A 9,719-nucleotide genomic window follows, 5' to 3' on the forward strand; every position below is an offset into this window, starting at 1 on the left:
TGAGACTTCAGTGGCTGGCTGCTTGCTTGTGAACATTGGTAAAAGGGAAAAAAAATACTTGAAGGCTGTGGGAATTTTACCTCTGTTTCAATTTGGACTAAATGTGGCAATGGGTGTTATTTTCTCATGTAACTTCTCCCCTGTTTGTATAGTTGTGTTGACTCTCCTGTTCTTAATATAATTGTTCCAAAAGTAATCAGTGAGTTGTCCTATTGTCATGTTTGGACCAAACTATTTACTGAATATTTTATTGAAGCTAGACAGTTCTGTATATATTTTTGAAGTATTGAGTGCATTTAAAGAAGGTAGCTATCCCAGGCTATTCCAGAAAGGATTTGTTTGTTTGTTTTCATAACTTGATGTACAGTTAAACCTTGGCTCCCGAACACCTCCGTTTGGGAACGTTTTGGCTCCCGAACCCCGAAAACCCGGAAGTAAGTTGTGAGGGACAGGGGATATCGCGAAGTCCCTCCCCTCCTGAGTTCAAGCCCGTCCCCGAGCAAAGGGGAAAGCAGGGAGAGTTCCGATTCCAGTGGGGAAGCAGGAAGTCGTGTCCGAGGCTCAGGCAAGGTAGAGGAGCCAGGGTCCCAGGTGGGACAGGAAGGGGCAAGCAAGGGGGGAAGACCCATCCCTCCAACTCCAGAATTACGCAGGAAGAGGAGGGGCAAGAGGATGGGTCTGCCAAAGCTTTTGTGTTGGAGAAAGACGCGCCAAAAGCCATTAGGAGGTTCTGAAACCGACTGACAACATCGTTCCGTGTAAATAGCAATGACTTGAGCACTGTAAATACGCAGCACCAATAAAAGAATAAAATGCAGAGCTGCGTAGCGTCGTTACTCTGAAGTAGTCCACTCCGGCCACTGTGACAGCAACCTCCTAATCATTTTTGGGCTACTTCGGAGTTGCCGGGATGAGCGTGTCCGAGGCGGAGAAGTGGCGGCAGATCGCTGAGCAAGCCCAGCTAGAACTGCAACAGCTGTCGCTGCAGGCGCAGGGAGAATTGAAGGCAGCTAAAGAGGAGACTAAGAAGGTCCAGGACGACCGGCTACAACTTGCGGAACAGGTGAGAGAGCTCCAGGAAAAAGAGCAGCATTTAAGGGCGGTGGCGGTAGACCTCCAAAACAAGCTGGATGCAGAGAAAAACAAGGCGGGAGGGGCTCCCCAAGTCCAAGTGCTGCCAGGAAGGAGAGCAGGGACCCTTGTAAGCAAGTTCAATGGAGACCCGAAGGAGTTTCAGGGCTTTGAGACTGAGATCGTGTATGCTCTTGAGCTGCACCAGAATGAGTTCCCCGATGATGAGCACAGAGTAGCGTTTATTGTGGAACATCTCACCGGAGCAGCCAGGGAGTGGCTAAGACCATTAATCGCAACCAAGAATCCTTGCATGAAAAATGTCCAACAATTTCTAGAAGGTTTGAGGACGATGTATTCGTCCGATAGTCATTTGGACCAGACTAAGGAGGAACTGCATAATTTACGCCAAGGAAATATGACAGTTCGCGCATATTGGGCGAAATTCACCATGCTGGTGCACAGACTGGGGTGGGTTTTGGATTCGCCTCCCATGCAAGCTGCGTTTTACTTGGGTTTGAGCGAGGAGGTGAAGGATGAACTCTCGAGAGGTCCAAAGCCCAGTACTATGGATCAGCTGAGCAAAGCAGCTCTGGCGGTGGGGGTGAGGCAGGAATCCCGGTGGAACGACAAGCAAGCGACGCGCGCAAAGCGGGCTTGGTTCCCACGGTCGCAGGAGAAGCCACTCCCTCAACAACCCTTTCAGGCCACGCCTGGAGCCAGCCAGGACCAGGAGCCCATGCAGATTGATAGCGCGCGCGCGCGGGCTTTTCAAACCCCAGCGGCGCCAAGACGCAAGGAGGGAAGGGGCGGGAATTGCTTTCTCTGCAACTCACCCCAGCATCTCGTCAGAGACTGCCCACATCGCAGGGAGTGGCAAGGAAAGGCGGGAACGGTGGTGCCCTCCCCCACTGACGCAGCACCACAGCAGGGAAACGGGAAAGCCTGGCTGCAGGAGACAAGGGGCAGCAGCCAGGCACAGTCAGCAGACAACAGCCCCAGCCCGCCCACCCGCACAGAGAGGTGCAGAGCCAGCCCACCCCTCCCAGAGCAGGAGTGGTTCTAGAAGTGACGCTAACGCTCCCAAATGGCTATCCCCTGACGGTCCTCGCCTTAATTGACAGTGGGGCGTCCGCCAACTTCTTCTCGAGAAGCTTTGCAGAAGAGCACCAAATCCAGCTTTTGCAGTTGGATTTTCCTCTGCACGTAGCAACCATTGACGGCAGGGAGCTGCTGGGAGGGGCCATCACACATCAAACCCCCCCCATGAGAATGACGGTGGGAAGGCACTCAGAGACACTGGCGTTCAACGTCACCACCATCTCAGACCCCCCCATCGTCTTGGGCATGAGCTGGCTGGCGCGCCACGACCCCTCCATCAGTTGGCACCAGAGGTGCATCACGTTTGGGTCAGACTTTTGTCTGGAACATTGCATGCAGCACCAACCAGGGGAGGGGCCTCCGATAGCCACGGTGGCCACCATGCATATCAAAGGGGGTGAGGCAATACCCAAGCAGTACTGGGACCTGCAGGAGGTCTTCAGCGAAGCGGAGTCCGACCACCTACCCCCGCACAGGCCTTTTGACTGCCAGATCAACCTGGTGCCAGGGGCGACGATACCCCCAGCCAAGCTGTACGCCATGTCAGACCAGGAGCTGGAGGATCTGCGCGCTTTCATCGACAAGAACCTCAAGCGGGGGTTCATAAGGGAAAGCAAGGCAGCAGGGGGCAGCCCGGTCTTCTGGGTGGACAAGAAAGACACGCAACAGCGCCGTCTTGTGGTGGACTTTAGACGGCTGAATTCGGTGACAGAGCCCGTGGCTTTCCCCATGCCCAGAGTGGATGATCTCCTGACAGCGGCACGCAGGGGCAAGATTTTCACCAAGCTGGACCTAAGGGGGGCGTACAACTTGATCAGGATCCGGGAAGGAGATGAATGGAAAACCACGATGTTCACGCCTCTGGGCTCTTTTGAATATCTGGTGATGCCCTTCGGTTTGCAAGGGGGCTCAGCATGCTTCCAGGCCTTCATGCACCACGTCCTGGGGTCCCTCCTCTTCAGGAAATGCTTGGTCTTCCTAGATGACATCCTTATCTACTCGAATGACCCAGTGCAGCATGTGAAAGATGTCAGAGAGGTGTTGCAACGCCTGAAGGAGAACCACCTGTATGTGCAGCTGGAGAAGTGCAAGTTTCACACCAAAGAGGTGGACTTCCTGGGCTACAAGCTGTCAGACAAGGGGCTGGCGATGGACAAGGACAAGGTGCAGGCCATCCTGGACTGGCACAGCCCCAGGACGCGCAAAGATGCCCAACGCCTACTAGGCTTCGCTAACTTCTACAGGAAGTTCATCAAGAACTTCTCTCGCGTTACGGCTCCCATCACGGACTGCCTGAGAGGCAAGCAGAAGTTCAAGTGGACACCAGAGGCGCAAGCAGCGTTCGAAAGCCTCAAGAGAGTGTTCGCCTCAGACCAAAACCTGTTCCATGTGGTGCAGGACGCGCCCCTACGCATTGAGACAGATGCTTCTGAAAAAGCTGTGGGCGCAATTTTGTTGCAACTGGACGCCAACAGGGAGTGGAGACCCTGTGCCTTCTTCTCCAGGAAGCTGACACAGCCTGAACGCAACTACACAGTGTTTGATAGGGAACTTCTTGCGATCTACGCTGCGTTCCAGCACTGGCGACACTTCCTGGTGGGCGCGAAGCACCCCATCCAGGTGTGCACAGACCACAAGAACCTGGAGTTCTGGAGAACTGCCAGGGTGCTCAACCAGCGGCAGATACGGTGGGCAGAGTTCTTCTCGAACTTCAACTTCTCCATCCACTACATCCCGGGGGAGCAGAATGTCAGGGCGGATGCCCTCTCCCGCAAGCCAGAGTACATGGAGGAGGAGGCGCCACCAGCCCCAAGGCACATTTTCCCCCCGTCGGCATGGTCCTGCGGAGCAGCTGTGGTGAGCGAGGCAGAACTCACAGCACTGACGGCAGCGGATGAATTTGCCAACCGCATCTTCAGAGAACTGAGAGGGGGGAGGGAGCAGGCAAAAGACTTTGCAGAACGCAGAGGGCTGCTTTTCTACAAGGGTGCGCTGTACCTACCCACCACCCAGCTTCGCCGTACGGTCCTCAAGCAGATGCACGACAACCCTACAGCGGGGCATTTTGGAAGGGACAAAACCGCTCACCTAGTCATGAGACACTTCTGGTGGCCAGGGGTGCGGGAAGATGTTCGAGACTATGTAAGGGGCTGTACCACCTGCCAGCGGGCGAAGGTGGTCAGAGCAGCGCCACCAGGGTTGCTGGAGCCCTTAGCCACACCACACAGGCCGTGGGAAGTGGTGTCCATGGACTTCATCACAGATCTGCCTTCGTCCAGGGGTAAGACTGCAGTGTTGGTGGTGGTGGACCTTATGTCCAAAATGTGTCACTTTATACCGTGTGCCAGGGCAGTCTCGGCAGAAGAGACAGCCAAACTGTTTGTTGATCACATTTTCAGACTGCATGGATTACCTTTAAGGGTTATTTCGGATCGTGGCCGCCAATTTGTTTCCAGGTTCTGGCGGCGGCTCATGAACCTCCTGCAGGTGGAGGTCAGCTTGTCGACGGCTAGACACCCGCAGACCAACGGACAAGCGGAGAGGGTCAACGCCATTCTGCAGCAGTACCTGAGATGCTACGTCAGCCAGCGGCAAACGGACTGGGTGGATCGCTTGCCACTAGCAGAATTTGCCTACAACAATGCAGTGCACGTCTCCACAGGGGTGTCGCCCTTTAAGGCCAATTACGGGCGCGACCTCAGATCTTTCCCAGAGAGGGAGAGGGAGGAGGAGGAGGAGGAGGGCCCACAGGCTGAGGATTGGGCAGAGGAACTGGAGACGGTGCACCAGCAGCTCAGAGAACACTTGGAGAGGGCCAAGGAAGCGTACAAAAAGGGGGCAGATCGCCACAGGCGACAAGGGGAGGTCATCAGGGTGGGGGACAAGGTGTGGTTGTCCTCGGAGGGCCTTCCCACCAGAGGGAGGTGCAAAAAGCTGGCACCCAAAAGGCTGGGCCCCTTCACGGTCACGCAACAGGTAAACCCGGTGGCATACAGGCTGGCACTGCCAGAGGACATGAGGGTGCATCCAGTGTTTCATAGATCGCTGCTGTCGCCGTACAGGGAAAGCAGCAGGCTCCGAGACAGCGAACAAACCCCCGAGGGAGGGGGGGAGAGGGAAGGCAGGGAGCAACTCAATGAGGCCACGGCCATCCTGGATTCAAGGTGGGGGGTGGGGGGACTGGAGTACCTCATGGCATGGGAGGATGCTCCACCGTCCCAGAATGAATGGGTCCCAGCCACTCAGATACAGGAGGAATTCTTGGTGGAAGAATTTCACGCCCTCTTTCCCCACAGACCCAAGCCCTGGCACATGGAAAGGGAGGGGGAGGAGGAGGAGGCACGGGAGAGCAGCTCACCATGGCGCTGGGAAGCGGAGTTTGAGGAACCAGAGGATGAGGTATGGGTGTCACCGAGATCCACCCAGTCAGAGGAAGGAGCAGATTGGCAGAACGTTTTTACCCCCACCAGCTCTGACGCCACGGACTTTTTGGGATTCCCATCCGCCCAGGCGGAAGGGGGGGGCTCGCAGGACTGGGGGGAGGTATTCACACCAACGGGCTCGGAGAGCACTGAGTTCTTAGGCTTCCAGTCGTCACCGACACATGGGGGGGGCCTGGGGAGGGGTGAAGGAGAGCTTGGGAGGGGGGTGGATGTGAGGGACAGGGGATATCGCGAAGTCCCTCCCCTCCTGAGTTCAAGCCCGTCCCCGAGCAAAGGGGAAAGCAGGGAGAGTTCCGATTCCAGTGGGGAAGCAGGAAGTCGTGTCCGAGGCTCAGGCAAGGTAGAGGAGCCAGGGTCCCAGGTGGGACAGGAAGGGGCAAGCAAGGGGGGAAGACCCATCCCTCCAACTCCAGAATTACGCAGGAAGAGGAGGGGCAAGAGGATGGGTCTGCCAAAGCTTTTGTGTTGGAGAAAGACGCGCCAAAAGCCATTAGGAGGTTCTGAAACCGACTGACAACATCGTTCCGTGTAAATAGCAATGACTTGAGCACTGTAAATACGCAGCACCAATAAAAGAATAAAATGCAGAGCTGCGTAGCGTCGTTACTCTGAAGTAGTCCACTCCGGCCACTGTGACATAAGTGTTCCAGTTTCTGAACATTTTTTGGAAGCCGAACGTCCGATGCAGCTTCCGCTTGAGTGCAGGAAGCTCTTGCAACCAATTAGAAGCTGCACCTCAGTTGTCGAACATTTCGGAAGTCGAAAGGGTTTCCGGAATGAGTTACGTTCGATAACCGAGGTTTGACTGTATAAGCTCAGAGTCCAGCAGCAACCAGGACACAGAGTCAGAAGTTGCAGTTTAACCTGCCAAGTGTCAGACCAGCTTCATTGTTATGAGCTTGATACTGTTGATTAGGGGCCTATGGAAAATAAAAAATAAAATAAAAAATCTTGTGGATGTGTTTGCTGCTCTGGACTCCTTTGGGAGGAAGGATATAAATTCAGTAAATAAATAAATGGCAGCTGGTGTTGGGTGGGACTTTAAAGGAGGAATTGGGAGCTTAAAGTGGGCTCCAGGTTGTTCCTTTGCTGGAGAAAGGCACACTCCCAACTGCCCATCAGTTGATATGCTGTAGGAGCATGCCTTGCATGAGGAGTGGGGAAAGTGGTTTCCATTCACTGGAAGCCACTTCTCCACCCCCACGATACTCCTCAAGCCTCCAATGTTTAGGGTTTTAAGGGAGCGGTGTGGGGTGCCTCATGACCATAGTGTTTACAGCTTCCAATCAATTGCAGAGAAAAAATCCGTAACATCCTTCACCTGGGGGCAGTGTTTACCATCTTTAGGGATGACTTACATGGCCTCTGGAGCAAATTTGAAATCTGCTCATCCCCTTTCTCCCTATGTCAGAAAGGTTACCTGAGCATCTTGAGCCTGTATGACTGTGTGCTTTGTCTGTGTGCATAAGCATACTGCAAGTAAACGGTGGGATAACCCCATGCATGACACTCAGATTGACGCTATTTGGATGAATACAGATAGGATGAGAGAGAACCTAAGATAATTCTGGTAGCTGAGATGGAAAAGCCAAATAGTTTCCCTCAGTGTGATAAAATTATCCTTAAAAATTGTCAGTTTGCTGCCTGTTAAATAATCCTGTCCAAGGCAGGCCATGGACATTGCCCCTCTCCCAACCACCACCACCACCCAATCTTCAACCTGCGTTTTCACTTGGAGCCAAATTATGTTAACTTTGCAGGGCAGTTTCTGCCTCTATATAGAAGCTTGGAATCCCATGGGGGTAGGCTCAAGGCTTTTTTTCCAGCTGGAACTCCTGCATCTCTCAGGTGGCTTCTGGCACCTCTCAGGTAGGCACCACTGACATTTGAATAAAACAAGGGAAGCGATCATGGGGAGTTCCGGCACCTTTTTTTCTAGAAAGAGCACTGCGTAGGCAGATCACATACATGTTAACATGTCAGTACACATTGCCATGGTAATGTCCCATGTGATGCACCCATCACATGATTACTAGATTTAGACATAGCTATTGCTGTGGTGTGGATCCATGCAGCAGAGGTAAAACTGTATATAATTTGGCTGTTGCCATGGCATTGCCAAATGCTGGCCACAGTTGGAGGCAGAACATTGGACAACATGGACTTCTATTCTGATCCAACAGGACTACTTGTGTTCCAGCTTCTGGCAACTAGATGGCACTCAAGTACACGTTATCAGCCACAGGTGTCATGATCCCCTCTTTCTGGAGGATATACTAAAATGTTTAATGTAAAAAATCTAATTCAGGGAAGAACTACCTCAATTCTTTACTTTGGCACATTGATGTTCCAAACAGTAATAAGACCAGGAGCTAGACCTGTAAGGATTACATGGAGGGGGTTCAGTGCTGTTTTGTGATTTCCACCTGTGATTTTAGTTTTAGTTTTCCCATTCTGGAAGATGGGAAACAAATGGTTGCGTATTTTTCAGATGGAGAAAACAGTTGACTTAACATTACAAGCAAGTGTTTAGAACTGTTTCATTATTTTATAGTTTACTGGTGAAACTCGGAAAATTAGAATATATTCAAAAAGTGCATTTAATTCAGTAACGCAACTTAAAAGGTGAAACCAATATATGAGATAGATGCATGACATGCAAAGCAAAATATGTCAAGCCTTTATTTGTTGTAATTATTTGTCGTTAGGCGGGTCAATTATAAATGGAATGTAATTAATGAAATGTAATAGCGATGTTTATTTTTGTAATCATTTGTTTTATTACTGTGGAATTTCCAAAAGAAAGCATTCGTAAAAATAAAAATAATAAGTTGCATTACTGAAATAAATACACTTTTCGACGATATTCTAATTTTCCGAGTTTCACCTGTAGATCATATGAGGCCGATGTTACAAATCTCTGTATTCATCTTCATATGGAATATCCTGCCTGCAAGTTAAGGCTTGATCAAACATGTATGGATGCTGCATGATTAGCTTGATGTCCAGCTGACTTTTCTGAGAGGCATTGCATTAAATTAAGATGGGATAAAGTTCAATCTGCTTTGTGTTTAGAGGTGCCTCATACGTGTTTGCTGTGTGAAACAGACCGTGTAGGGAAGGACTATAGCTTAGCTGTTGGCCGTATGTTTAACATACAAAAGGGTAGCTGTAGGTCTGGGAAGGATGCCTGTCTGAAACTGGAGACCTGCTGCAAGTCAATGTAGCTTGTGGCCCTCCAGATGTTACTGGGCTTCAACTCCCAGCTAGCAATGGCCAGTAGTCAAGGATGATGGGAGTGCTGGCCAAACAACATCTGGATATCACACATTCCCCACCCTTGCTGCAGTGTAGGCAGTATTGAGCTAGGTGGACCAGTGGCTTGACTTGGGAATGGAGGAAGCTGCCTTACACCAACTTGTCATATATATATATATAGATTGAATTGATATACCCCCCTATACCTGGAGATCTTGGGGCGATTCACAGAACAAAATCAACATAAAAACCAAATATAATCAAAATAAAAACCACAACCCAGTAACACCCCCCTCCAAAAAAGAGCCACTTTTTGAAAGGGCATAGTATGTAAGTCAGATCAACCAAAGACATGGTTAAAAGGCAAACTTCCCCAGGGAGAGCATTCCACAGATGGGGAGCCACTGTAGAGAAGGCCTGTTCTCATGTTGCTACCCTCCAGACCTCTCGAGGAGGAGGCACATAAAGAAGGGCCTCAGAAGATGATCTTGCAATCATTTCCCAAAAAGCTTTCCTTTAGAGAAGTGATGGATGAACATATGCACATGTTAACACAATGGGGTGTAAAAACAACAACAAAGGGGCATCGCTGGGCACTTGATGGGATATACATCTTGCCACTTGGGGCTGCAACACCATGGATGAAAACCCCAATGACTTCTCTATAATTATCGTGTTGGTCTTTGCCAAAGACAAGGTGCTCATTGTTTCGCCTATACAGTGGTACCTCGGTTTAAGTACACAATTGGTTCTGGAAGTCTGTACTTAACCTGAAGCGAACTTTCCCATTGAAAGTAATGGAAAGTGGATTGATCCGTTCCAGACGGGTCCGTGGATTACTCAACC

The sequence above is a fragment of the Zootoca vivipara genome, chromosome 7 (assembly GCF_963506605.1).
Source record: "Zootoca vivipara chromosome 7, rZooViv1.1, whole genome shotgun sequence".
NCBI classification, from domain to species: Eukaryota; Metazoa; Chordata; class Lepidosauria; order Squamata; family Lacertidae; genus Zootoca; species Zootoca vivipara.